The sequence below is a fragment of the Bombina bombina genome, chromosome 8 (assembly GCF_027579735.1).
Source record: "Bombina bombina isolate aBomBom1 chromosome 8, aBomBom1.pri, whole genome shotgun sequence".
Classification (NCBI taxonomy): Eukaryota; Metazoa; Chordata; class Amphibia; order Anura; family Bombinatoridae; genus Bombina; species Bombina bombina.
The window spans coordinates 190828741-190856684 of NC_069506.1; the positions used below are offsets into that span (position 1 = coordinate 190828741).

At 34.2% G+C, this 27944-nt stretch overlaps 1 long non-coding RNA gene across 1 annotated transcript; it reads right to left on the minus strand.

The window, feature by feature from the left end:
* Nucleotides 1-879: 879 nt before the first annotated feature.
* Nucleotides 880-27658, minus strand: LOC128638097 (uncharacterized). The gene is made up of 3 exons (XR_008399046.1): nt 27601-27658; nt 18227-18291; nt 880-1313 (listed from the first exon to the last, which is right to left on the minus strand). It is a non-coding gene; the product is annotated as an uncharacterized LOC128638097 (long non-coding RNA).
* Between the last annotated feature and the right edge of the window lie 286 nt (nt 27659-27944).

The following is a 27944-nucleotide window of genomic DNA, read 5'->3' on the forward strand; positions in this document are numbered from 1 at the left end:
ATGAAATTGGCGCCAAAGTCTGTCTTAGGGACTGAAGCTGGCTCTCCTCTATTACGCCCAAATGTCCAACAATGTCTCCACATGATCGTCTGGTATACAGTGGAGACATTGTTAGAAGATTCCAGAGAAATGGAGGTGAACCAGCTTCATTCCCTGAGAGAGACAGTGCCGCCATTTCCATATTGATTACAAGCGTACCATACGGTAAAGAAACAGCACTGGCAGGCAGCGTACTTGATTAAGGAAACTTTAACTTATACACATACCATGTTTATCTATTTCAAAGCACATTTATTTATTTATGTGAATATTTTTTTCCCTCTGCCCTAATGCCCATATGTACTGTACATGTATGTGTGTATATCTATCTTTATTAATATTTATATTAGACATATACACTCATTTTCAGATACATTTAAAAAAAAAAAATCTCATATTTGTCCAAAAAGAATGAATGAGTGTCCCCTTTAACAAAAAACAAAAATCTAACGAATTTGACTAAAAAAATGGTTGATTCATTTGTGCAGTTAAACAGTCACTCCAAATGTGGGAAAGGCTTTTCTTTGGGATGGAAAAGACTTAAAAAGTTCAAATTTACACTGATTAGGCAGGAAAGGCTTCTAAAATATATTTAAATTAATATTTAACAATTCAACAATGATTTGCTAGTCGATTGGTTCCTGTGTCAGCCTATAAGTATGTATACTTCAATAAAATGTAAATATATATATATATATATATATATATATATATATATATATATGTGTGTGTGTGTGTGTGCTGCTGCTAGCTTGTAGCAGTAGCACTTGCTACTACTTTAAGATGTTCCCCATAGGAAGAAGCAAACAAATGGATTTTTGGTAATGAACAACTTAAATATCACATGGAACAATACATCTATTTATTTTTCAGGACAAATGATTCATCCAAAGAATTTTTTAATCTGTGCACATCAATTCTCTAAACACTAGAACCATTAATCAGAATTATAGTTTTTAAATACCTTCACAACATGTAATTATGAACCTGCCTTACAAACAGGAAGATGTGACAACGACATCTTGTCAAGCATAGAGCCTGTATCCTTTTCTTTGGATGGAAGGTGGGAAGAATCCTTTTAAGAAGAGACAAAACAATTGTCATGAAGGCCCATCTGTGCAGTTTTATCTTTACACATGCTTGACAGTAGAAGGTCTCCCGTTATTGTTATGCTAAAGACAACCGGCTGCTCATCCAGTCTGAATACAAGGGGAATCCCAAGAGCCATGTTTCCTCTTTTCCCAGCATGCACTGTTTCAATGGCTTTATCGTAGCTTCCAGAAAGAAACATACATATTAAACCTGAGAACACTTTCAAATCTTTAGTATGTCACAAAATGACTTATTGTTATACAACTTAACTATTTATTGGGATGTTCTATTATTAGGCAGACAATATAGTATAATTCTAAGGTACAACAATGGAATGAATGATGTTGCAATTGTTTATTGTTTATTTCAGTATTCATTTGATGATACTAAATAATCAAAACTTAAAACAAATTTAAATGAAAAAAACCTGAAAAAAATACAAATTAAAAATATTTTACTCTTCAACAGCATATTCCTCATGATAATGCGTAAAGCTTGTACATTAGCAGTATCTAGCAAATAATATTATAAAATGTATACATATTTATAGATTTATCTAGTTATGAATTGATAGAATTTCCATAGTGATATCAACAAGACATTCCAGAGTTTTTGTACTTTTGGCACAATTCCAATACAAGTATAAAGCTCCAGTTATCAGCTACAGTTCATGACATTTTTAGTAAAATAAAATGTTCAAATGAAAACATTTTTTTTATATATATGTTTATTTTATTAGTCATCTGCTAAATTAAAGTGAGGTTTAAATTCTATTTTTTATTTTTATTTTACTGTGTGTAAAGTTATTATTTTTTTAACATTAAATAGAAACAATTAACACTCAGTTAACAACACTATAATAATGCTAAACAGTAGTTCCTAAAAGTGAAGTAAAACAAATAAATCTACAAAACTGAGCAAAAAAATAAATAAAAATTGGAATATGTCAAGCTTCCTAAAAAGGAACCTACTAATTTTGTCTTCTTTAGCACAGCTATAATTTTTCTATGTTCATTTCCTCTACAATATACAATAAGGTAGTTTACTTTAGTTTGTCTGTGGCTAGTAATTGCCAAAGGAAACAGAAGCTTGCCAATCTCTAATTATGGGGAAAGAGCAGGCAGCGTGGCTGTATACAGATGTCAAATTTGTTGGGGAAAAAATGCCCCTCCCTCAAAACTGAGTGAACCTCAAAAGTCAGCCAAAGCTGCTATTTGTATGTTATTACATATTTAACCCCTTGACTGACAGAGAATGTTGCATTCAAAAGGTTAAAAGAGCAATAAGATATCAGATAAAGAAAATGTTTCCTGACTGAGTATAAAATTAAACAGCATATTTATTTTAAAAAAAAGTATTGTAGAATTGCAAGAATTACTTCAAATTAATTAATTTTCTTACAATATAGTAAAATGAGCAATATTTAAACAAATGTGTAATATGTCTAGGTATTAGACATTTGACATATATATTTTATGTGTTTCTTTTATCTGACAAGCCATGCAGCACATTTCAAATGCTACTAGACTGCCTCTTTGAATTTCAAAAAAATCTGTCATGCAAATCAGAGTACATCTTTTAAATTTGTTCAAACTCTATTTTGCATCAAACATGTTATGCTAAAGATGTTTAAATAGATATTAAAGCTTATAGGAAATGCACATCTCTGGACAAAATATACTCAAGTTTTGCCAACAATGTCCAGTGTATGACCAATAAGGTTGCCTTATTAATATCTTTTTAAAGATGAATCCATACATAAATACAACAATTATCTGTTTTATTAATATGTTATCATTAATTTGAAGAAAGAACTGCCTTAAAGGGACACTGAACCCAAAAAAAATATTTTGTGATGCAGATAGAGCATGCAATGCCAGTTTACTCAAAATATTTATCCCCTTTAATTTGTTCCCAATGATCCACTTTATCTGCTGAAGTGTATTAAAGGGACAGTCTACACCAGAATTTTTATTGTTTGAAAAGATAGATGATCCCTTTATTACCAATTCCCCAGTTTTGCATAACCAACACAGTTATATAAATACACGTTTTACCTCTAATTACCTTGTATCTAAGCCTCTGCAAACTGCCCCCTTATTTCAGTTCTTTTGACAGACATCCATTTTAGCTAATCAGAGCTGGTTCACTGGAACTCCACGTTGTGAGCACAATGTTATCTATATGACACACGTGAACTAACACCCTCTAGTGGTGAAAAACTGTCAAAATGCCCTGAGAGAAGAGGCGGCCTTTAAGGGCTTCGAAATTAGCATATGAACCTCCTAAGTTTAGCTTTCAACTAAGAATACAAAGAGAACAAAGCAAAATTGGTGATAAAAGTAAATTGGAAAATTGTTTAAAATTACATTCTCTATATGAATCATGAAAATTTATTTTGGACTAGACTGTCCCGTTAAATTGTTTACAAGTATTTTCATTACCCTTATATTGGTATTTGAAATAGTTTATTTAGCCTGTGGTATCCCCATCCATCCTGAAAGTTTTTGACCTCGAGGCCAAGCTGTGTAAACACAGCCAGTAGAAGAAATTACACTCTCGGGGGTCAATTTATTATAGTGCCCCGGGGGGGCGGACGCATGCACGGGAAGGAAGCGGGTGGGAACCGCTACACTACAGAAAAAAAGTGTAGAAAAATGAAAAAAAAGTTTAGAAAAATAAACAAATAATTAAAAAAACATCAGTTAGGTGGTGGGGGTTGGTCTGTGGGGGGGGGGGGGGGAAGCTACACTACAGAAAAACCGGCAAAAAAATAAAAAAAAACATTTTTTTTTGCAAACTGGGTACTGGCAGACAGCTGCCAGTACCCAAGATGGCCCCCAATAAGGCAGAGGGGGAGGGTTAGAGAGTGGTTTTGGGGGGGATCAGGGAGGTTGGGGGCTAAGGGGGGGATCCTACACAGTAGCATATGTAAATATGCTTAAAAAATAAAATTAAAAAAACAACCTTTTATTTTAGTACTGGCAGACTTTCTGCCAGTACTTAAGATGGCGGGGACAATTGTGGGGTGGGGGAGGGAAGGGAGCTGTTTGGGAGGGATCAGGGGGTGGGATGTGTCAGGTGGGAGGCTGATCTCTACACTAAAGCAAAAATTAACCCTGCAAGCTCCCTACAAACTCCCTAATTAACCCCTTCACTGCTAGCCATAATACACGTGTGAGGCGCAGCAGCATTTAGCGGCCTTCTAATTACCAGAAAGCAATGACAAAGCCATATATGTCTGCTATTTCTGAGCAAAGGGGATCCCAGAGAAGAATTTACAACCATTTATGCCATAATTGCACAAGCTGTTTGTAAATAATTTCACTGAGAAACCGAAAGTTTGTGAAAAAATTTGTGAAAAAGTGAACGATTTTTTGTATTTGATTGCATTTGGCGGTAAAATGGTGGCATGAAATATACCAAAATGGGCCTAGATCAATACTTTGGGTTGTCTACTAAAAAAATATATACATGTCAATGGATATTCAGGGATTCCTGAAAGATATCAGTGTCCCAATGTAACTAGCGCTAATTTTGAAAAAAATGGTTTGGAAATAGCAAAGTGCTACTTGTATTTATGGCCCTATAACTTACAAAAAAAGCAAAGAAGATGTAAACATTGGGTATTTCTAAACTATTTAGCATGGGTGTTTTTTGGTGGTTGTAGATATGTAACAGATTTTGGGGGTCTAAGTTAGAAAAGTGTGTTTTTTCCATTTTTTCCTCATATTGATATTATGAAAATAATGGTATCTTTAGAAAGGCCATTTAATGGCGAGAAAAACGGTATATAATATGTGTGGGTACAGTAAATGAGTAAGAGGAAAATTACAGCTAAACACAAACACTGCAAAGTAAAAATAGCCTTGGTCCCAAACGGACAGAAAATGGAAAAGAGCTGTGGTCATTAAGGGGTTAAGGGATAAACAATTTTATAGTATACTGTCCCTAAATTAACCTCAGAGATGTCAGCATGATGCAAAGTAGGGAAAAACGATATCCTTGCATGTTGACTATCAGTCTACTCAGTCTAAAAGAAAGCATGGCAAAATACATACAATACACTTTCCTTTGTAAGTAATAGGATAGCCACCTGTTTTAACAGCACTGTGTTTGTTAAAACAGCCTCATTTTATAGATGTATATATATTTATATATATATGTAAACTCTACATTTTTAAATTTAATATGAGTATGTGCCTATTTGTTTCAATTGAACATATATTTTAAATTCAACTTGCATATAAAATATCCAATGCTCCCTTAAAGGGACAGTCAACACCAGAATTTTTGTTGTTTTAAAAGATAGATAATCCCTTAATTACTGATTCCCCAGTTTTGCATAACCAACACAGTTATAATTATACACGTTTTACCTCTGTGATTACCTTGTATCTAAGCCTCAGCAGACAGCCCCTTATTTCAGTTCTTTTGACAGACTTGCATTTTAGCCAATTAGAGCTGTCTCCATGGTAAATGCACGTGCATGAGCTCAATGTTATCTATATGAAAAACATGAACTAATGCCCTCTAGTGGTGAAAAACTATCAAAATGCATTTAGATTAGAGGCGGCCTTCAAGGTCTAAGAAATTAGCATATGAACCTCCTAGGTTTAGCTTTCAACTAAGAATACCAAGAGAACAAAGCAAAATTGGTGATAAAAGTAAATAGGTAAGGTAATAAGGTAAGGTAATATTAATAGGTAAGGTAATAATAATAGGTAAATAGTTAAAATTACATGCCCTATTTGAAACATGAAAGATTTTTTTGGACTTGACTGTCCCTTTAAGAGTCCAATACTCAAATTCTGTAACCTGAAAATGCTGTAAATCAAATAGCAGGTTTAGGCGAATTTGCAGCATTTTTAAAAACCTAGGATACAGATTTTAAATTTGGCCTCTTTAGTGAGTGTGGAACAAAAGCAGAATTTTTTTACACAAAAGCAAGAAGTGTTTTAATGTATTCCCAATGATCCATTTTACCTGCAGAAGTGTATTACATGTTTACTTATAGCTCCTTTACTTTCATTTGAAGTATTAAATTGTGCTAGCAAGAAAAGACATACACACAATTAAAATGTTTCCTTTGTATACAAATCTTTAGCTTGCCTAGACTGTGCCTACATAAAAAAAATAATGTGCTGTCCCTTTAAGTAAGTTTTATTACTAGAGAACCCGCTGTGTCTTTATCATTGTTTATTGACTTGGCAAAAGTAATTTTGTATTGTTTTCCCTCACTGCAGTCAAATAAAACTTTAGCGGCCTGCTTTTTTTTTTTTTTAATGTGTACAATAATGGTGAAATATCCCTCTCCTGCTGAAGTTATCGTATTAATCAGCAATCTGTTGTTTATTTTCACTGCTAGGAACATGCATTTCTCTGTGCTCAGCAGTTTTCATAATGACAGATTTAAATTCGTTTTGCCTGCCCTTCCCCCTCGCCCCCTCCACACGCACACACAGAACTGCTGTCTTTTGCCTATAGTCCCACACAACAGCTCTGAGCGCAGAGCTAAGTAAATACTACTCAGAAGAAACAAAACAAAACAGCCCCCCCATGGCTAAGACTCCTCTATAGCAGATCTCAGCACAATGCCCGGCTAGATTTTAATGTCATGAACAAATCTCTTCATCTTTTTTCTGTCCCCTTTGACAAATAGTTTTTTACACAGCTGTGTCCTATATTTAAAACATATCCAGAATTTGCCAACTTAGAAAACAAATATTTAGAACAGTGAACTACTAACCTGCAGTATGGAATAAAAATAGATGATTTATTTAATCTTAAAGGTATATGAAACCCACAATTTTTTCTTTTGTGCTTCAGGCAGAGCAGACAATTATAAAAAAAGTTTTAAAATTACTTTATCTAATTTGCTTTGTTTACATTGTATTCTCTGTTGAAGAAATACATACGTAGGTGTCTAGGGCACTTAATGGCAGGAAATAGTGCTGCCATATAGTGCTCTTGCAAATGGATTACATTCTGCAAAACTACTGCTATATAGTGCTCCAGACCCTGCTTTTCAAGACACTAAAAACAAGAACATTTAATAATAGAAGTAAAATAGAAAGTTGTTTAAACTTACATTCCCTATCATGAAAGAAAAATGTTTGGGTAAAAACAAGAGTAATATGCCTTCATTTTTTTTACTCACTGTAATTTAACTTTGGAAATTGTGTCCTCTGTCCCCAAAGAGCCTAAATATTATCAGAAATCAAACCTTCCTACATTCTACATCGGGGGATCAGTGCAGGAACTCATTTTTATCAGTCCTTAATTGTCCAAAGCAAACATAAAGAATCTCAGGTTAGTTTTTATGGGGTATATACCTGGACTGCAATGCAATGAAAATGTTTCAAATACAAAGTCAAATTTTAGATGTTTTGGGGAATAATACTCATATACTAAATCACTTGAAAGTGATGCAGCATAACTGTATCACCTGAGCATTTCTATGTAAAAAAGGAAGATATTTTACCTCAAAATTTCTTCAGCTCACATGATAAGTGCTCTGTGAGCAGTTATTCTTCAGCTACTGCCTGCTGCATGTTGTAAAAAAAATCAACCAATCAGCTTTATCAGTGCTGAGGTCTCAATTTGCTTTACTGTGATCTTATAACTCATTAAATAATGTGAGATTTCATAGTAAAATTCCTTAAACTGAGGAGGGAAATAACATGACTGTACCTGCACATGCCAGATGCACGCTCCCTATCCTGATTGGCTGTATAAAGTCCCTTTACAATGGGATGTGGCTACTGAGGAAATTTTGAGGTAAAATGTCTTCCTTTTTTACATAGAGATGTTCAGGTGATATTTTCTAGTAAGCTTTTTACAGCTATGCTGCATCACATTTGGCTTCAACATTTGGGTATCATGTCCATTTAATTTTGTATGTATATATTTTACAATGCTTCTGTATTAGGGATGGGCGAATGTGCTCACAGTTCAGTTCGTTTGGTGGAACAAATAGTCATGTGGAAATTCATTTTGGACAATCGAATGTTGATACGAAGGAATCCATTAAAATACGGTAATTGAATGTTATTTCCGGTTTTCGAATGTTACTTTCGTTTTCCAATGTTCATAATTAGATCAAATATCCACATTGAAAATTTCTAATGTAACATTTGATTTAACAAATACTTTTCTGAAGTTCAATAGTTCATGTGTTAGAGTATTTAGTAAATTAATACATAATAGATACAAATATATAGATTTGAATTTTTCGAATTTGAATATTTCATAATTTGAATAAAATTATTAGAAAAATGTGAACCAAATATCACATTTAAAAAAGAATTTGAAATACTATTACATTAAATAAATGTTAGAAAACGAATGAACAAATGTCTTAAAATTTGTTTCATTTTACAAATGTTGTAAAACATTCGCCCATCCCTAATCTATATATAAAAGTCTTAGAACATTTTATTATTGCACTGTTCCTTCCATATAAATGTGTTTAACCCCTTTGCAAACAAGTTAAACACATGAATAAAGTCAGCTCCAGAGTAGCAATACACTTCTGGGACATAGTTAAACACATCTGGTGAGCCATTTACAAGAAGCATATGTGTGTAGCTGCCAATAACCAGCTCAGTGGTGGATTTACCATTGGTGCAGGGACACCAGGGCCCAAGTGTTGAGGGGGCCAATAGCAGTGAGTACCCCTACACAAAAGCACTGTGTATTTATTTATATATATAAATAAATAAATATATATATATATATATATATATATATATATATATATATATATATAATATATATTCAAGATCATTATACAGAGAAGCAAGCTTATTATGAATTACTTTTGGGGTGATGGGCCAAAAATTATTTGCACCAGGTCTCTCTGTTGAGTAAGTCCGCTATTGCACCAGCCAGGTCTTAGTCATGTGCGCTGCTCTTTGACATACCTAGATATGTTGTTCAACTAAAGTATACCAAAATAAACAAGTACATTATATTGTATGTATATATTATATAAAAGCCTCTTTAAATTGCATGTTCTCTCTGAACCATAAAAGTTTTATTTTGAATTTTATCTACCTGCATGTTCAGCTGCTTTAGTCAATAAATGTACAAGAATGTTTTTTTTTACCAAGATTTTTCTGTTTCCTTTTTTAATTCATAACTGTCATTTATTTTTAAAGAACCACCAAATTCCATAGCACTTTGTACATGAATAGGGATAAATATTGGCACAGATCAATGGTAAGAAAGAAATGCAGATAAATAAAAGGTAAGAGGAGGAACCTAATCTAATGATTTCTTGCTGTATTATTAAACATACATAATTATTATTATTATTATTATCGATTATTTGTAGAGCATCAACAGATTCCGCAACGCTATAAACATAGGCGGAATACAAGGAAACATTTATAGGGATCAGATGGGTAGAGGGCCCTGCCAAGAGTCGCACTGTTGTAGTCAGCTCTTAAGAAGGTGATCTACAAACAGCATGGCTCTTAGGCTTACATGCTAAGGGGGTTCAAGGGGATAGCAATGGAGGAGAGGAAACAGGGGAGAGTCTTGTGGAGCCAAGCAGAGAGTTTCACAAGATGGGAGCCAGCCAGGAGAAGTCCTGTAAATTGGAGTGTGAGGAGGTAACAAGAGAGGAGGAGAGTAGGAGGTCATGAGCAGAGCGAAGGGGACGGGAGGGAGAGTATCTGGAGACAAGATCTGAGATATAGGGGGGAGCAGTTGAGGGCTTTGTATGTCAGAGTGAGAATTTTGTGTTTAATCCTGGAGGCAAGTGGAAGCCAGTGAAGGGATTGGCAGAGAGGTGCAGCAGATGAAGAGCAACATGTAAGAAAGATGAGCCTGGCAGAGGCATTCATTATGGACTGTAAAGAAGCTAGGCGGCAGCTGGGAAGACCAGAGAGGACAGAGTTGCAGTAATTGAGGAGGGAAAGGATGAGAGAGTGTATTAAAATCTTAGTTGTGTCTTGTGTAAGGAAATGTCTAATTTTAGAGCTGTTTTAAGGTGGAAGCGGCAGGATTTAAGTATAAATGTTATTATTTTGTTGACAAAATGTAAATATTTTAGTTTTCTCCCACCCAGTGGGTGTTTCTGGGAGGGTTATTGGTGTATCTGGGTGGTTTATGGGCAAATTCAGAATACATTAACATATGGCTGTCTCAGAGGGACAGCAGGACAGAGCTCAGAATTACGGACTATCCCTCTCAAATAGGGACATCCATGTGATGCTTTAAATTATAACATTTTAATCTCACACGTTGTTATATAGCAAAAAATATGTAAAATGAAGGGGCATTCTATGAAAGTATTCTACGGGTTTTACTTTTTTTGCCCATTAAATCCATTAACAGCAAAGCCATTAGAAATCTATAATTCCCAGAATCACCAACAATGGGAGCTTGGAGATTCGAACATCTGTATCAGACTCTCATAGAAAGAAGATACTCAGACACCCACTTTATTTCTATTGGTGTATCTATTCAAGACTCTTTAATAATTATACAGCCTTTGATCAGTAAAGAGACATTACACATTAATTACACATGTTTCTCTTTGATGCATGTAGTTTAAAATGCATTATAGTTTTTATTAGTTTTCATGCTATCAAAAAACTGTCTTTTGTTTTCCTTTTAGTGGAGATTTATCACTTTCTACCAATAACGATGTAGGAGTTGTCTTTATCAGCCAGTGCACATTGATACTTCCGTATGTACTCATTTTAAACAGATTTAAATTAAAAAAATGTTTTTGTATGGAAGAATATATTATCATGTGTAAATGCAGATCATGTCAAGACTAAAACATAACCCCACCAGCAGGTGAGGTATTAAACATGTTTTTAGGCACTGAGTAGCAAATTAATACTTAACGTATATGAAATATATCCTGAGTTGAACAAAGTGCATGTTAAAATCTTATAAAATACACAATTTATTAACCATCTGGTTTTAATGTATATATAGATTTGTATCTTTACTTGTGCCTTATAGGCACCTCTCTTCTTTAACTAATGATAAATAATGTGCCCTTAGGACATGAGAGTTAATGCCGACACTCTGATTTCCTGGATCATATTCTGAAAGTTTCCAGGTCTGTCACACAAATATACAGTTTCTAAAATCATTTATATTTTATGATTTAGGCTGAGTTTACATTAAAAAGGTTAAAATAAAGCCAGAGTGTTATTAAATGTGGCTGGTGTAAAATACGTACGGTTTCCTTTTGATGCAGGATTACATACATCCTTATTTTATTTTACAAGTGCACAAGAAATGTAATCAGTTATTAAATATGATAATGCCTTCCATTTTAATTCAAAGGGACACATTTCTGTTGTCTTGTTAAAGAAAAACATATCAGCCAAGACTAAACATTTTTTAGAAAAAATAATATTGTTTTTCTCTGAGAATGAGGAATTCCACCATTGCGAGGGTTAAATTACACAAAAGGGGGGAAACAAATAATGAAAGTATACTGCAAAGTTGTTTACTACATGTAACTAAGTATTTTATGTAAAAATATCAAAGTTTCTATTGTCCTTTAAAGGAATATGAAACCCCAAAATGTTCTTTTGTGATTCAGGTAGAGCAAAGTCCATTTAAAAAAAAAAAAAGTTTCTAATTTATTTCTATCATCAAATTTGCTTTGTTCTTATGATATTCTGTGTTGAAGAGATACCTAGGTAGGCAGCTACTGCCATATAGTGCTCTACAAATGGGCTGGCTCCTAAGCATACATCCCTGCTTTTCAACAAAAGATACCAAGAGAACAAAGAAAATTTGAAAATAGAAGTAAATTAGAACGTTGTTGAAAATTAAATTGCGTGCTCTATCTGAATCATGAAGGAAACATTTTGGGTTTCAAATCTCGTTTTTAGAAGACCAGTCCAATGGTGTAAAACACTCACTGCCTGAAACCTGCTGATATCAAGTCATGATCATACAAAGGTATCCTTTTCATACCCTGAACAGAGAAACGGAAAGAATCCTACTGATACTGGTTGACATTAAATAAATCCTTAAGTACCTAAAATACTTTTTGATGTATAAATCTAAGTTTCTATACAGATTTGACTCACAAACACAATTTCACTAATCCTGTTGATAAACTGGATCTTTAAATCCCATTCAGGTAAGTTAATCCTATTAAGATTTAGGGTTGCTTTGTAACCTAAGCTTTGATGCTTTTAAGAGAAAGCATAATTAATACAGACTTTATAATCCAGTTCTCTCACAAAAGATAGGTCTGAAGTATCTTCTCCTGCGGGGAAGCCAAGCAGTCAAAAAATGATCATGAAGCAACTTTACCTTGGGAAAAATGGAATAAGTCCCTTAAGTCCATAAGATCTTTCTTTCTCTCTCTTTCTTTCTCTCTCTCTTTCTTTCTCTCTCTTTCTTTCTCTCTTTTTCTCTCTCTGTTTTTTCTCTCTCTTTCTTTCTCTTTTTCTCTCTCTTTCTCTCTGTTTCTTTCTCTCCTCTCTTTTTTTTCTCTCTCATATTTCTTTATTTTTCTCATTTTCTCTATTTCTTTCTTTATCTCTATCTTTCTCTCTCTCAATATTTTACATCTCTCACTTTAAAAAAATAAATAGTTATGAGATAAACGCTGGTGACAAGAGGAAAAAAACTTTATGGATTAAAATGAATGAGCCTTTGTTCTTTCTTTATTCTCCTATTCCTATAATTTAACCCAGTTACTGCCAGACAGGGCTCCAGTTGATTGTATACCAATATGCCTTAGCCCTCTTTGGCAGCCAGTGGGTTAATGCTGTCTCAGACGCTTCCTTTACCGCTGGCATTTCCAGACTAGGTTAGATGCTTCTTTCTTTTCTATCCTGTCCGACTTTTCAGTGTCACTCTCAGACAAGTGGCTGCACCTGTGGTTTGGAAGCAACATTTGGCTCCATAATAGCTTCAGCTGACTAGAATGCTGTACTCACAACACAATGTTGTTCCTTTCAATGTGCTTTTTTTCCTTTTCACAAAGGCATTCACTCTACATAAGCTCTGCTATATCAGGACTCATTTATTATGAAATGCTGACTCTTACAAGGCCCAGGCATATCAGCTGAGATTTTATAAACCATAATTTCAACTTTATTAACTTCACAACTTATTTATGATGTTGTAAGTTAAATAATGACTTCCTTACAGATATTACGTCTGAGTAAGTGCCTAACATACAATGAACCAGATTAAATACAGTGCACAATATTCACTTAAAGTGACATCACACACCTCAAAATGTTTATATAAATTATTTAATCACATGTAGTAAAACAAGTTTGCAATATCATTTCAGTATTAATTTTGTTCTTATTTCCTGTAGTTTAATTCTGAATATTGTGGGCTTTTCAATTCATGTTAAACATGGAAGTTCAGACACAGCTATAATTCCACACAGTCATTGGTTGCACACTCTACTAAGCTATTTATAACCATTCTTAATTGTCCTCCGCACAAAAGGTAACCACTGCATTATGGACATTATTTTTTTAACATTGAAACAACTAATTTATTTTTTTTAAATACATGTACAAATTATTCTCAGGCTAATCTTTGCGTTTAATTCAATATTCACGCAATGATTTATTTAGGGCTAGATTACAAGTGGAGTGCTAATTTATTGCATGCCCATAAATGGGTGTGTGATAAATAACCAGCCATTACAATTGGCTGGTTATTGCTACCACGAGCTAGGCTCTCCAGCAATTGTTGTTCTAGCCCCCCCCCCCCCCGCTCCTAACCAACCCCCCCACCCCACTACCTGGTCTGCAGCAGAGAGGCCTTGGAACATGGCCTGTGCGCACAGGTTGCTCCATGGCCTCCCACTGCTCCCCAGCAGGTGACCCACTGGCCCTGGAAAGCTGGACAAGTGGCGGGTCCCTCTCTCCTGTGGCTAGCGATGGGCAAATGTTTTACAACATTCGAAAAATAAAATACATTTTAACACATTTGTTCGTTCGTTTAGAATTTCGAAATGTTTGTACAACATTCTAACATTCGTTTAATTTAATATTATTTCCAATGCTTTCTTTAAATGTAATATTCGATTCAAATTTTTCTAATAATTCGATTCGAATTATGCAATATTCAAATTCAAAGAATTCAAATCTATATATTTGTATTAGTAGTTCTAATGCTCTCTTTAAATGTAATATTCTAACTATGCAATATTTGAAATAGAAACATTCAAATTGATATATTTGTATCTCTTATGTATCAATTTACTAAATTCCCTACCACATGAACTATTGAACTCATGAATAGTATTTGTTAAATACAAGGTTACATTTAACATTTCAAATGTGGATATTTGCTAATTCTAAATAATCGAAAATGAAAGTAACATTTGAAAACCGAATTTTAATGGAGTTTTATTTTTATCAACATTTGATTGTCCAAAGCAAATGTCCACAGGGCTAAACGATTTACACATTCAGCACATTCGCCCATCCCTACCTGTGCCCCCCCTAGCATAGCAGGGTCCACAGGGCCAGGATTTCCTCCACTGTGCTAAGACTACTGTTTAGCACTAGTAAGGATGCAGCCTTAGCAGGTGCTCCCTTGACCACAAGTAACCAAATAGGTAAATAAGTGTGCTCCAATTTAATAAAACAGCTTGGAAGATTTGGCTGAATTGCGGTAAAAAGTGTAACTGGACACACATTTCAGTTGGAGGGCACCTATGTGAATAGGTAAGTTTGTTACCTAAACATAGGAAAAGGACAAATTCTAATGAAAATGACTCTGTTCTATGTGTTGCATTCATTGCCTCTAATAACACAAATATTTTTATTTATTTTTAAAATAGGATCTATTATAAATAAGGGCAATTAAATATATTTAAAATGGCACAGGAAGAAGTTTATTGTACACTAGATTATGACTGCACATCCATGCTTGGATTCACAATAGCACTAGGATTACATACAGGGTCACCATCCTTGACTAGTTTGGTCATTTCAGATTAGAAAGAAGATTATGCTAATAGTTTAAATAAAGATGAGCAATAGTATGCCTAGCCACATTTAAACAGGGTTGGGTATGATGGAGTTAACCATTTCAAATATATCTGCAATGCAATGCAACACTCTCAGGTCAACAAGGGGTTAAATGTGAACAAAAGAACATCTGAATTTGGCTCATTGAGACTCGACTCATTGCTAAAGTGGCTCTCTGAATGACAAAGCCTGAGTGCTGCCAGGCTTCATGCTCGCCCTGCAATCTTTATGTAAGTGATCCCATTGTATTGAATGTTCTATAAGCAGCCCTTCCCCCCTCTCAGTGCCAGACAATAGCCTCATCTATCTTTCCCTCCCATTTCATGATATATTGGGATGTCACTCCATAGAAAAATTAAACTGGGGGTTATCAGGGAGGGAAAATGTTACAAAGGGTTTTAGGACACACTTCAACCCTCCCTTGCTGCTCCCTGCCATCCTCTTACAATATCTTCATGTTCCTAGTCATTCTCAACGCCTGCTCCTTTTAGTTGTCCTTGATCGGCACATCTGTTGTCAATGTGATCAGAAATAGCCTCCCATTCACTATCCCTTGCTCCGCTACTTCTGCTGACTGACCAAGGCTGCATTTATCAAAGTGTCCACGAAATCAGCCCTGATAAAACGATTCAATGCTAGTTTCATATCAGAGGTGACTTCTTGGGCACCACTAGAAAACAAAGAGTTCAAAGTTCTTAAAAGAAAATGATTATATATTTTGTCCTGTGTTATTGGATTGCACAGGTAGGAAAATTATTTTATATATATATTTTTACTGCGGTTGGCTTTCTGACTACTTTTATTCTTATAATTTAACTTTGCAATGCCATTATCCCCTGAATCCTCCCATGTATAATGCTGCGTAAATGTGTTGGCGATTTATACATTAAAGATAATACTCATGGGCTTCTAGAAGGGGGAGGCAAAGGGGCAACCCCAGAACAAAACATTCTAATAATAAAGAATGTTGTGTAGATAACAAGAGATTTATTTTCCTTGATATGCATTATTAAAACAATGTTAAGATGTAATTTTTAAAATGATATTAGTTTAGTTTAGTTTAGTTTAGTCCCCATGTAGTATAGGGTGTCACCATGTTCCAACTTAAAGGGACACTCAAGTCAAAATTATACTTTCATGACTCAGAAAGAGCATTAACAACTTTCCAATTTACTTCCATTAACAAAATGTGCACAGTCTTTTTATATTTACACTTTTTGAATACTGAGCATGTGCAAGAATTCACGTATATGCATTTGTGATTGGCTGATGGCTGTCACATGCTACAGGAGGAGTGGAATTAGACAAACCTCAAAATTTGTCAGCAAAAAATCTACAACTCATTTGAAGTTCTGACTAAGTGCTATTGCATTGACTTTTTAAAATGCATTTTTTGATTATGCAAATCTACTGTATTTACTTGTCCTTTAAAGGGACAGTCTACACCAAAATGTTTCTTATTTAAAAAGATAGATAATCCCTTTATTACCCAATCCCCGTTTTTGCATAACCAACACAGTTATATTAATATACTTTTTTACCTCTGTGATTACCTTGTATCTAAGCCTTTGCAGATAGCCTCCTTATTTAAGTGCCTTTGACAGACATGTAGTGTAGTCAATCAGTGAAGACTCCTAAATAACTTCACGGGAGTGAGCACAATGTTATCTATATGACATATGTGAACTAGCACAGTCTAACTGTGAAAAACTTTCAAAATGCTCTGAGCTAGGAGGCGGTTTTCAACTGTTTAGAAATCAGTTTGAGCCTAGCTAGGTTTAGCTTTTCAAAAATACCACCAACGGAACAAAGCAAATTTGATGATAAAAGTAAATTGGAAAGTTGTTTAAAATTGCATGCCTTATCTGAATCATGAAAGTTTAGTTTTGACTTTACTGTCCCTTTAAGTCATGCTAGATTTAAATGCCTGTTCTACTTATCTCTTCTGCTGAGGTCCGTTAGGGACAGTTATAAATGAGCTGATAATGTCACAGGGTGTAATGTCCCTTTATGGCCTATATGAATAACTATACAATGACAGAACAGAAAGTGTATGGCCTGGCAGGGAAACTGCACAGAAAATCAGATAATGCCAAAATGAATGACCTATTAATTTAGAATTTGTCTTCTACCAAAAAATGACAGTTCAGTTTTTGTACATAAGTCCCCAATGAAATGGTTTCTCTTCTGATTCGTACAAGGATAAGTCAGCTGTCAGTCTATTTAGAAAGAAAGCAAATTAAACTGCCAGACACTTTTTGCATACAAAATAAAAAAAAAGGTTTAAACACGCTTGTCTTTAGAACAAAACCATGCTTAAAAGAAAATTAAAAGTTTCTTAAGTTGCTGTCTGGTTTTCATTAGAGTGATCGTTTTGTCCAAGATCTAGAGAGAAAAGAAGTGGCGTACAAAAGAGGCCAGTAGGGAAGCGTGTCACTGCCATTACTCTCCCCCTTGCTGCGATAAGGGCTGCTGTCCTGTGCCCCTTTGAACAGATGCAAATATCCATTGAACGTCCCGGCAGCAGCAGGGTGAGCTGAACAGCACAGACAGACAGGACCAAAGCAAGGAAGCGTGGAAGAAACACTTTCTTTATCTTTTTCATTCCTCTTTTCTTAAATAGCTCTAATCCAATTTTGTTTCTGTTCTGTCTTGGCTCACTCTAGCATCATCATCTGCTATGGATACAGCATTAGGCTTCCACTTAGTTCCCCATAATCTCTCCAGGGGGCCTTTCAGAATTAACCATATGGGCTAGATTTGTGTGTAAACTACATATATATATATAAATATATATATACTGTATATGTACATTCACACACTGCACACATACATAGAGAAAGAGAAAGAATACAATTGAAGATAGATAGATTATAGATAGATAGATAGATAGATATATAGATAGATGATTGATAGATAGATAGATAGATAGATAGAAAGAACTTAACACACTACCAAACAATTTATCCTTTATTCCACATCCACATTATGCTTAGAAAATAAATAGCATATCCCAGCCTAAAGCAACATGGAAGTGAAAATTAAACTTTTATGATTCAGATAGAGCATACAATAAAGAAAAAAAATGTACAATGTACTTGTTATCAAAATGTCCTCTTTCTCTTGGTATCCTTTGATCTTGGGCTCAGGTATGTGCATGTGTCTGGAAGATTATAGGTATAAGATTGTTACAAACCAAAAGCAAAAGATGTACAACTGATAACAGAATTAAGGGCTAGATTATGAGTGAAGCGCAGTTTAGCAATCCCACTCGAGCGAAAATACGTTAGACGGAGGCTTTTTGCATTTGCATTATGAGCAGAAAATACATATGTACACATATATAGACAATTAGACACACACACATATACAGTATATGTATGTATGTATATATATATTTATATAAAAGTGCATTGGAGCCCTTTGCAGTAAAGTAGATGAAAACATCTAAAAGCATATTTATGCAATATACATATTTAATAAAGTCTTATACTCTGGGGCATATTTATCAAGCTCCGTATGGAGCTTGATGCCCCGTGTTTCTGGCGATTCTGCAGGCTCGCCAGAAACAGCAGTTGTGAAGCAGCGGTCACAAAGACTGCTGCTCCATACATAACCTGCACTGAGCAGGCGGACAGACATCGCCGGAAATCAACCCGATCGAGTACGATCGGGTTGATTGACACCCCCCTGCTGGCAGCCGATTAGCCGCGAGTCAGCAGGGGGCGGCGTTGCACCAGCAGCTCTTGTGAGCTGCTGGTGCAATGCTGAATACGGCGAGCGTATTGCTCGCCGTATTCAGCGAGGTCTGGCGGACCTGATCCGCACTGTTGGATCAGGTCCGCCAGACTTTCATAAATAGGGGCCTGTGTATTTACTGTATATTTCACATTTAAATCTTCTGCACATAGCAGAATATGTTCTAAGTATTTATAAATGCATATTCCTATATATATATATATATATATATATATATATCTGTATATAACTATACCTATATATAATCAATGAATCTATAAATATAGTTATATATATATATTGTACCAAAATACAATTAGATACACATAGAAATATGTATTCATAAATAAATAGAATATATTCTGCTATGTGAAGAACTTTGGAATGTGAAATATTCATATATATTTATGTTGGGTTAGCACACATGAGAATATGTGATCAGGTTTGCGCGCAAGTTGGATGTAAGTTTTTTTTTCCACTTTTTTTGGGGGGGGATATAAGTTCAGCTTTTAGTGCTTGTCGGGTTAGTGTGTGAAAACAGTTTGCTTTTAACTCATAATATGAGTGCAACCCGACAAGCACAAAAAGCTTGCTTCTAGCGCAGTTAACGCTCGAGCGGGAGCATTAATTAACGCTACACTCATAATGTAGCCAGGAATTTGTTGTTTTTGTAAACATAAAGCACAAAGTAACTTTATATTAAATACATTGTTGTAAAACAGGCATAATCGTTAGGTTAACAAATTGGCTTGTGGTTGTTTAATTTCAGAAGCAATTGCAGAGATAAAATGAGACCAAGGAGGGTGTGTCTCAATGCTGTTATTAATATGTTGTAATGATCCTGTTATTCTGCAAGGTTTGTTGAATTTTGCTATACAATAGTAATCTCAAAATCTTTTTTTGGTAAACAAATATATGAAAAGAAACATTCAGACTGGAAGGGTGTTCAACTGTTCATGCTTCTTATACGCATCAACAAACAGCCAATTGTTTTAAGAGGCTGTCAGGCAGAACAGTGATAGCTTCAGGTGCAAACACATAGGCACACTTATTTACTGGTAGCTGTGCTCCTTATGTAAATAAAGTGCCCTATTTTGACAACCTGTGCTGAGTGTGCTCAGTATTCATTGTGCTATTCTTTTTCATCTACTCGGTGTGGGGTGCACCGAGGACTGCATATAAAAGCAACAAATAATTGAAAAGCATCACAATTATTTAAAATAAAATGAATAAGATAAGTTTTATTACAGATAAAAGTCCCACTGCCCATGAAGTTATTCCACCCTTGGGGGAACATTTATGAAGCTGCAGGTGGACGCATTTGCAATTGGTTGCAAAAAAACAGGGCCTGTCAATCACCATGAACAAGCGAGTTCAGGTGATTTATCTCTGCCATCTCTAAGGTGGAGGAAAATATAACAAGCAGGAAATACTTCTTAAATTTGTGGTTGCAGGCTTGCTCATGTGAGCCTACGTGGTTATTTTCATGTCTTCTTCATATGTTTGACATGCCTAACTGCTACTTTTGTTTTGGGAACTCCATCTACACCTCTCATTACAACTGTAGCATAGCTACAAGGTGTACAAATGGTAAATTATTCTAACAAATAGCACTGCAGCAGAAGGCTGATTAAGCTTTAGTATGTATACATTTGTGACCAAACAATTGATTAAACCTAGGGGCATCTCTAAAGCACAGGAGGTCTTTGAAGCTCTGAATTGCAATCAGTGTTAGTTCCTATTGCAGAAGGTAACCGTGTACTATAATGTACATAATCAGTTTACAGAAAACCTCTCAATGTAATAGTTTCATATTCAGTAACTCTTATATGTGAGGTGGCTTTGGGTTGTCTAACCACTTCAAAAGGAGGGCCACAATGATTTTTTCAAATGAGAATTTCTATTGCCAAATAAGTTCCACAATTTTACATATATACAAAGCCCAGTAATATATGCATTAGCGCCAGATGATGGAAAAAAGAATCAGCTTCAGAAGACATGGTGACTTTGTATGTTTCCAAGAGGAAGGTTAGATGTAAAGCACTGAAGGGCCACATTTGGCTCCAGGGTTATAGGCTGGTCATTCCTAATTTAGGTGGTTAACTATTCTACAGATTATTATGTTTATTATGAAATGTAATTTCTTTCTTTTGGTATTCTTTGTTGAAACTTAGCTCCTTTCCATGACAGCATATCTAGTGCTTTCCATGCATGTGCCTTGAGTGTTAAATGGCAGTGGTGTTTTCTTGAGCCTACCTCAGTATGATCCCATGGATATTTGCTACATTTCAAAAAATGATACAAAGGTGATAACAAAAATATTTATTTATTCATTTTGACAATTTGTGCCTTGTCTCAATTTTCACCCTCATGTTCCTTAAAGGGATAGTAAACACCAAAAATGTTATTGTTTGAAAGATAGATAACTCCTTTGTTTTCCATTCCCCAGTTTTGCATAACCAACACTGTTATAGAAATAAACTTTTTACCTCTGTAAGTACCTTTTATCTAAGCATCTGCAGTCTGCCTCCTTATCTAAGATCTTTTGACAGACTTGCATTTTAGGCATTTAGTGCTGACTCTTAAATAACTTCATGTGCATGAGCACAAAGTTATCTATATGAAACACATGAACTAACACCCTCTAGCAGTGAAAATTGGTCAAATGCATTCATATAAGAGACAACCTTCAAGGGCTTAGAAATTAGCATATGAGCCTGCCTAGGTTTAGTTTTTAACTAAGAATACTAAGAGAACAAAGCAAATTTGATGATAAAAGTAAATTAGAAAGTTGTTTAAAATGACATGTCCTATCTGAAACATTAAAGTTTAATTTGGCATTTACTATCCCTTTAAAGCATGATATATCTAGCCTGAGCATGACCAACTCAGCCTTTTGTTTTAAGCGATTAATAACTATTATTTATCATGAGCTGAATAGGTGATAATTCAATTTGATACCCCTTGGCTAAGAAAGCACTATATAAATAAAACAATAAATTTTTATGTTATGACCAAGGTGTGATAATTTGTAAGGAATTTAAAAGAAACCACTAGCACATTTCTTTAAAGTATATTAGAAAATGTATAGAATATATATATATATATATATATATATATATATATATATATATATATATATATATATATAAAACTCTTTTTATTTACATTTCATTAAAATATTTTCACATAACGATCAAAATAGTCGATGTTTCAGCTTATTATAAAGCCTTTTCAGCTAATTTCTTAAATTGAAGTCTTGAAAAAAGCTTTAGAATGAGCAGAAACTTTGACTATATTGATCATTAAGTGAAAATATTTTAATAAAATGTGATTAAAAACATTGGTATTTAGTGCATGACAAACAACAATGATAGATAGATCAATATATTTATATATTTGTGTGTGTATATATACAATTCATCTTGCCATACAGGGCTAACATGATTAGGATCTCATAGATCAGTCATTGAGGCCCATTTATCATGCTACGTATGGAGCTTGTGGAAATAGCAGTTATGAAGCAGCGTTCTAAAGACCGCTGCTCCATAACTCTGTCTGCCTGCTCTGAGCAGACGGACAGGAATCGCCTCAATTCAACCCGATCGAGTACGATCGGGTTGAGTGACACCTCCCTGCTGGCGGCTCATTGGCCACGAGTCTGCAGGGGGCGGCGTTACACCAGCAGCTCTTGTGAGCTGCTGGCGCAATGCTGAATACAGAGAGCGTATTGCTCTCCGCATTCAGTGAGGTCTTGCGGACCTGAGCCGCACTGTCGGATCAGGTCCGCAAGACTTTTGATACATAGGCCCCAAAGTATAAACAAGTAAACATAATAAATTTGTCTTACAGACCATTTAATCTCATAATAGTAAAAAACAGAGATACTGTATGTCTGAATCAAATGTGTATCTATATTAGATTTTTATAAGTATATATAAAGAAAAAGAAAAAAGAAGAAAGTAAAACAAGAAAAAATATATACTTTTTATTTTCCTTCACGCCTCTTGCAAAAGCATTTTGTCCATATTGGGTATTAACAAATGGGCGAATATACTGCTGCTCTACATTAACTGGCATAGATTTTTATCAGATTGCCCCATTTTTATTTTTATTTTTTAAAAGTCGCACCTCTAAATCAGAGCTCAATAAAAAGTCAAATTGTTCTATCACCGATTTGGTCTTCATCTTCATATTATAAATAAATTGTGCAAAACCAGGACCCTTTTTTATTTTCAAGATGCAAAAATAATATTTCTTGCACAGAATAAAGCAAAATTAACAAATCTTACATTGTGTAAAGACTGAGATCCGTCTTTTAAGAAGATAATATCTTCTTTTTGTAAAAAGACATATTGCTTGGTGATTTTTCACAGCCAGAAAGAGTCTTTATCAATATAGTTTACTAGTCAGAGGTTAAAAGTTACCATCCCAGGGGGAAAACGTTACTAGTCCACTCAATGTTAAAGATAGGAAAAAGTCAAATTTCATACTCATCTGCTGCAGTTTTTTACTCGTTCAGGACTAGGGGAAATTATATATACAGTGTACATATATATATATATATATCATATTGTTCATTATTTTATTTGAAGTCCTGCATTTTGTTAGCTTTATTCCACAAATTTCCTTGGCTTTTCACTTCCATCCAGAGGAATAATATCAGACACATCCAAATATAGACTAATTCTTTGAAACAGAGATGCCAGACTGTGTTGTGCTTTGCATCATCTGTTGATGGGGCCTTCTTTGCATATCTAAAGTAACTGGGACCTCATCCCTGCTATTAGTGGCCCACAGGCCATCTCCCTTAATCCTTCTTTGGCTAATTCAGGCACAAAAAGCTCCTGATTTGCACGACAATACTTTGGCACACTCTCTGCTGCTCTCCTGCAGGGAGAATTGTGCCCCGACGAACAATGTGTCATTTTAGAACAGAAAAGAAATCACAATTTCTCCACTCGGCCAGCTGCCACTGAAAATGCTAATTATCCCTCCCCCTCTGGCATTCAGCTGAGTGCCTGGCTTTAACTGTATTCTCCCTACAAACACCAGACAGGCAGGTGAGGGGGCATCGAAACCCCCCTGTGAATTGATGCCCTCGCTCTTGTTATAAGCACAACTACTGTCTGGTTTTTAAGGTACACACAATGTAAAATATATGCAGTTTGTAGAATTATTACAAAAAAGCAATTCATACCATTTACAAGTCGTTTTTACGTTCATTTAAAATGGAGAAATACATCCAATATTTTTGTTTAAAACTCCACAATCAAAGCAATTGTGTTAGGTTTAAATGTAGGATAAGATATTTGTTTGCTTGGTGTAACAGAAAATTATTTAGATTTTTAAAATCTTCTGTATTACAAACGTTTAAAGAAAAATGATCAGAACAGAAAACTGTTTGTGATTCTTAAATTTGCTCTTGAAATATTTCTGTGTCATTGTTTAATGCATTGTATTTGTATTTTAAGGATAGGAAGCTTTTGCTATACTTAGTATGTTAAAATTATATATATTATATATATATATATATATATATATATATATATATATATATATATATATATATATATATAAACACTGAATTAAATTATTTGCATACAAATTAAAAGTATTTAAAAATGTCACTTTATTAATTATTTGCAAAACCCTGTTCATTGTGTGAGCAACTTACTTGTTATTATGTTTATTATATTTTTTTTTGATTGTGGACAATTATGGCTAACTGTAAATTAGTTTGTGCACTTATCTAACTAATTGCTGTGCAGTACGTAGCTGCCTCATGCTTATGTTGCAGACATTGACTTCAAACTTGTTTAGGGAAAGTGACACACGCACATTTATTACAGTAAAAGTAAGATATTTTAATGAAAATTATATAATGAATGTGTATTACAATCTTGTTTTGTTTTTAGTTAATTATTCAAATGAATTAAGCAATTGATGTATTAATTAATGTAGTCAATTACCTGGGAAACGTATTTTAGTTTAATGTTCCTTTTATTAAAACCCAATCTCATTCCATTTTTTTTTGTAAAATGAAGAATTATTTTACCTAATGAGATTGGATTACATCTGCTTAGATTTGTATTACATTTTAAACATCAGGATTTACTACCAACTGAGAAAAAAAAAGAAATACATTTTTTTTAACAAACTTAGAAATACACCCTTCTACCACAGCTATTATTGCAGTTACAAAATACAGCATGGTAATGATAAAGAGAGGCAAAATTATTGTTTTTCAATAAAGTTATATTTGAACAAAACTCACACTACAATTGTGTTGCTATGTCCTTATAACGATTTAGCACATTTTAGGTACATACTGTACCGTAAAATTATTTGTTAATCATAAAAAAATTATACTCACTTAAAACTTGATTGTTTTTCTCCAGTCATGTGACTGTTTAAAATAATATTTTGAATACATTATTGGAGCTCCAATCATAAATTTAAGAAGTAGTTGTAAAACTATGGTATAAGCAGTATATATATATATATATATATATATATATATATATATATAATTATATATATTTTTTTTAATTTGTGATTTAAGTTTTCCATATGTGTACTTTGTGTTGCTTTAATATTTTAGTAAATATTATTATTATGCATGTACTTCTGAGAATGGTACGAGCATTCCAATATACAGCTCAAAGAAATTAAAATGATATTTCTTTGAATTTTTGAAATAATGTTGTTGTTTTTTTAACCTGTTAATTATGACAATTGTTTCTTCTGGTTGAATTAATTGTTGCCTTCCTTAATTTAATATGACATGTTAAGGCCTATTTTCTGTGTTGCAGTTAAAACATTGTTTGCATATTGTAAACTGTATTATAGAGAATACACATAGGGCTAGATGACAAGTAGAGCACTAATTTATTGCGTGCCCATAAACGGGCACATTCGCCTTTTATGGGCACATGATAAAAAACTTGGCATTACAAGTGGTTGGTTTTCAGACATCTGGTTAATTTTAAAAATGTCCCCCAATTGCCCCCAAAGTAAAGTGTGTAGTGCCTTTATTAAAATAAAACATATTAGCATTTTTTTTCCTTCAAATAATAACTGCACAACACAGATTTTCAGGATTAAAGTGAGAGGGTCTGGGGTATTAGAAAAAAAAGTGCCTTTATATTTCTATAGGGACTGCAAATATATATGTATATTCTTATATACATATATATTTATGTGTTAATATGTGTCTAAACACATACATACATATGGATATATTAATATATTTTAAATTTGGTGCCCATCGCTGTGTACCCCCTTTGCTGCGCTTGGTTCTCTGCCGTGGTTAACGGCATAATAACGAGGTTCCCATTGAAGCCTATGGAAGTGCAATCTTGTGAGCGCAAAGCTTCACTGCAATGTGAACCAAAAGCTTACGCATTGCGCCTCAGCTCTAATACCACAAAATTATGTGCGCTGGTTTTACGAGTGGAGCTCAAATATTGCGGTCATGAAAGCACAATTTTGCGCTCCACTCATAATCAAGCCCATAATGTGCTTTATTCTTCTTTAGTTGTGCCAATTGGTTGACAGTAATATGTAAAGTAAAAGTCAAATTAGCAGAACAAATTAAGTTATTCTTTAGAAGGTCAAATGGTGAAGGTCTGACTTTGTTGCAATATAAATATGTTTTCTATTTAATCCATTATTTTTAAAGCAAAAAAAAAAAATAGTAAGCTATAAAACTTTTACCTATACAGAGATAAAAGAATATATGGAAATTGTGTATTCATGCATGTGGTTATGTTATTCAGGAATGTTGCCTGATTTATTAAAATGCTATCTAAATATACAGCAAATCACACTATTAAACATTAATTATAATATTATTTTATGAATGAAATTAGGTGACATTTATAAAAAATTGTTAACTGGAAACGTCATGCATTGATATTAATAAATCAATTATGTATTTACTCTCATATTGACCACTTATATTTGATATTCTTGTAGGCATGGAGAGACACTCACAAAAAGTCTGCAATTATTTTTTTCTTTTTAATTTATAGAAAAGCCGGTTTTAATTGTTTTATAGTAAACCCCTTTTTATAGCTTTGATTGTGTTTACTCCAGTTAATATTCATATCATATTGTTAATTTGGATGGTTTAAATTAATGAAATTGTGTGCTTCTGGACTTCAATAAAAAAGGAAGTCAAAAAAGTAAATTCAAATTTTTCAAATAACAAATTTGAATGGGATGAAAAAAGGGTCATTGTATACAGAACGACAGTGTCTACTTTGGTGGAGCAATTGCTTTTATATTAAAATGTATCATTTGCATTAGTCAAATGCAAAGCCTTGACGTTTTATTATAAACTGTCTTCCATCCTCTGTAGTAGTGTGCATATGTCAGTATGTATGGCAGCCAATCAGTATGGTATGTAGCCTGTGTGCACGTGTATATAAATAGCTTCTGCCCGTACAAGTGTAAGGGCCACGTTATCTAAAGCTCTCTGGGCTTATCAGATTATCTAAGTAAACTCACCAGTAATGTAAAGTCTATAAAGGCAGTTTTTACCTTGAGAACAGTGTGTCTGGCAAATAATGTGAAAGCAGTGCATGCATTACATTAGGACTCTGACAAAAATCATAATAAAACACATGAATACAAAAATAGATTTGATTGTAAGATACTAAACACTTAAAGAAAAGTATTCTGATTTGTATTGTCTGCAGGATTGTATTTGTATGCGCTCTCTTCTAACCTTGCTCTCTCCAGCATAGCGTGGTCTGCAGTAAGCTCCATCAGTTTCTTTAGGAGACATCTCACCACTCATAGGGACAGCCCCTTGTTTGAGATAATTCCCTAAGGGCAGCCCCTTCTGAGTGTCGATGTGCTTTATCATGTCTGGCACAGTAAAGATTTGATCATCATCAGGCACATGGTTTTTCACAATGACCCTTGCAGGGGCTTCCCTGGTACAATTAGCTTTAAAGAAAAACGGGCAGTTCCTGCGAGTGGTGAGATGTCTCCTATAGAAAGTAATTAAGCTTGCTGGAAAGGGAAACTTTGCTAGGTAGAGTGAAATTAGCAGTGAGCAAGGGGCAC